This window comes from Euprymna scolopes, chromosome 26 (assembly GCF_053919585.1).
Source record: "Euprymna scolopes isolate OS-2025 chromosome 26, ASM5391958v1, whole genome shotgun sequence".
Taxonomy (NCBI): Eukaryota; Metazoa; Mollusca; class Cephalopoda; order Sepiida; family Sepiolidae; genus Euprymna; species Euprymna scolopes.
The window spans coordinates 25,967,305-25,970,811 of record NC_136507.1 but is presented as its reverse complement, the minus strand read 5'-3'; the positions used below and the strand labels follow the sequence as shown (position 1 = coordinate 25,970,811).

Sequence of the window (3,507 nt, the reverse complement as noted above, 5' to 3'; positions counted from 1 at the left end):
GCCTAATGTATGCATGCACCTATTTACAATGCCTCCCCACGGGACAGAGTTAGACACCAGTGTGGAGAAAAGGAACAAAAATTAAAATTGTCTCAGTCGTGAAGGATTTCTCCTCCACTGACAGAGAACAAGAAATTGAAGTGTAGCATCTGAAGAACAGGTACTACACTTTGATCTTGTCCCGGAGGCTAGGTGTATGCATGTATCTATGTATGTATGCCTAAAACTTTCGACAGTGGCCACGGATTTTCACGAGATTGGTATCATTTTGACGCTCGTCCCTTCTGGCGACAAATATAAAAAAAATTGGCCAAAAATATTAATTCCTGCACCCTCAACTGGGCACTTTTCTACGGGGAGGGGTCGCTTTTTTCGCTGATATTTTCGAAAGTCATACCCTCTTTTCGATTGTCTGGCCTTAATTTAAACCTACGTAACTTCCGTTTTGGCGATGGGCGCAACAGCAAAGAAGTCATAATATAGAAATAATGAACATTTCATTCATAAACTTGTCCTTAAGTTAACACGAAAGTTCTTGCGGAACTTTTGATTTTGATTTCAAATGAGGTATTTTCAAATAAATTTTTGTTAGAATACCTTTACTTTATATATCATTTTAAAGAGCGTTTTTCGCTCTATCTAATCGTTTAAATTAAAATCGTTTTAAAACAATTATGTCCTTTTTTCAGAACATTTAATACAAGATGCAATAAAAAGCAAATCCGCACAATTTTATTTCAATTTAAGCTAGGGCGAAAAGCTGCTGAAACAGCTCGCGGTATCAACGAAGCGTTTTTGCCCAGGAACAAGTACTTTACGCACAGCATAATGGCGGTTTAAGAAATTTTTTTGACGGCGACGGGAGTCTTTAAGATGATGGGTGTAGTGATCGGCCATCGGATGTTGACAACGAATTATTAAGAGCCTTAGTCGAAGCCAACCCACGCACAGCTGTTCGCGAACTTGCTTCTGAATAAGACGTAGCGTATACAACGATTTCCAACCACTTGATAGATTGGAAAACCCAAACTTGATAAATGAGGTTCTCACGAATTGGACGACAACGAAAAGAAGCGCCGTTATGAAGTGTCATCATTCTTTCTTTTACGAAACAAGAACGACCCGTTTCTTGGCCAAGTTGTGACTTGTGATGAGAAGTTAGTTCTTTATGACAAGCGGCGACGCCCAGCTCTGTTGTTAGATGCTGCCGAAGCTCTTGACGTTTCCCTAAGCCAAGGTTGCACCAAAAGGAGGTCGTGCTGACTGTTTGGTTGTATCAGAAACTTCAACAATAACACCCAACATTAGTCAATAGAAACGGCCAAAGTCTCCCCCAATGCCCGACCGCACGTTGCTGAACTCACCCTACAAAAGTTGAACGAATTTGCCTACGAAATCCACCATACTCTCCATACCTCTCACCTACCGACTAGCACCTTTTCAAGCATCTCGACAACTTTCTGCGTGAGAAATGCTTCAAAAATCTAATATTGAAAACACCTTCAGTGACTTCATCATAACTAGAACACAAGATTTTTTAAAGAGCACAAATACGCTTGTTTTGCGTTGGAAGAAGCGTTTTGATTCTGATGGTGTTTGGTTCATGAATGAAAAATTGTTTGAGCCAATATATGTTCATCTGAATTAAAAAGTTAAAAACCCCAAGAACTTTCTTGTATACCTGATTATATATATATATATATATATATATATATATATATATATATATAAAACGCAAAAAAAAAAACACAGGTCCCTTCAGTCTTTACTATGGATACCCACGTAGGGGCGCCTGTGTGTGAAATTTTTGTGGCAGGAGGTGCGCAATCTTCAACCACACCTCTCCTGAATCGACATTGTTAAATACCGGTGGCAAGTGAAGTGTATGTACAGGACGACTGAAAACAAATGCCGAGATAAGCGGAGAGCACATACAGCGCCTAGAATTCCCAAATGGTCACCCGTCTGGTACTAACCAGGCTCAACGTTGCTTAACTTCAGTGATCTGACGAGAACCAGTGCGCCAACGCGATTATGCCGTATATATATGTGTGTGTGTATATATATATATATACTAGCAGGGGTGCCCGGCGTTGCTCGGGTGTTTGGAGGTGTATGCTGTGCAAAAAAAGCAAAAAAACAAAAAAAATGGTTAATTTTTTACAACTTTGACCCCTATTATGACCCCTTAAAATTTATAGTTTCGGGCTCAAATCACTTTATTAAGTTAGATCCAGGTTCAAAGAACCTATATCTAAAATTTCACGTGTCTAGACCCAAAATTGTCGGAGGAGTTTGGTAGAGTTCTTAAAGGTCAAATCGTTGAAATTTGACCCCTTAACAGCCAAATTTCTGGCTGACACCCGTCACATCGATTTTCCCAAATCTCAGTACCCGGTATTTCAAATTTCGAGTCTATAGACTAAAAATTGACAGAGTTATTGCGTAGGGAAATGTACACAGACAGACAGACACACAGACACACAGACAGATAGACAGACAGACACGTTCACTTTTATAGATATATAGATATGTGTATATATATATATATATGTGTGTGTGTGTATATATATATGTGCGTGTGTGTATATGCCGTATACATATGTGTGCATGTGTGTGTCTGTGTGTGTAAGCAAAATAGAGCGATGACAGATATAACGCTAGATAGTGTACGAAAAGAGATACTGAATTTGATATTCTATCTCTTAAAAATATATTTCAATTCTCTTTTGTTTTGTTAAAAAACATTAACCTTTTGTGTGGCGGAACCTTCACTCATTGTCGTAGTAGTTGTTGGGGCCACTCATCCTCTTGAAAGCAATGAACATCGAACTTTGTCATTCTTTCCTAATCATAGTGATTCCCTTTGCAGCCAGTCTACAGACTCTTTCTTATCTACCACTAGCCTGAGTACCCGGCGTTGCCCAGGTGTTTGGAGGTGTGTGTTGAGCAAAAAAAAAAAAAAGGTTATAGTAGGCAAGCAGGCTCGATGCGAAGGCGCAAAAGAAAGTGGAAGTGTGTGTAAGGGGTGTTGGTTGAGCAAAAACCGGAAGTGACGAAGGTTTAAATTAACGCTAGTCAATCGAAAAGAGGGGATCACTTCCGAAAAAAGCGACCCTTCCCTTCAAAACGATAACGATCTCGTGAGAATCTGTTGCCTCTGTCGAAAGTTTTTGCGAGATATACAAACATACATACATACATACATACATACATTTAAACAGACAGTAGAGATTTATATTACAGCTGGAAGAATTATTTGTGATCCCGCAATTATTTTCTGGGCAAATTATCGCAGGAACATATTCCTGCGATAATTTACCCAGGAAATATTTAACGCGGTGCTTATTGTATCATTCCTTCAGTTTTTGGCAATGGAAAATCTTGGTGTATTTCTGCTGGGTCTATATTTGTGTGTGTGTGTGTGTGTGTGTGTGTGTGTGTGTGTGTGTGTGTGTGTGTGTGTGTGTGTGTGTGTGTGTGCGTGCGCGCAAGTGCATGTGTATG

The 3,507-nt window shown here is 39.5% G+C and overlaps 1 pseudogene; it reads right to left on the bottom strand.

Moving 5' to 3' along the window:
* Window positions 1-1,928: 1,928 nt before the first annotated feature.
* On the bottom strand, window positions 1,929-2,045 carry LOC145248563 (5S ribosomal RNA; annotated as a pseudogene).
* Between the last annotated feature and the right edge of the window lie 1,462 nt (window positions 2,046-3,507).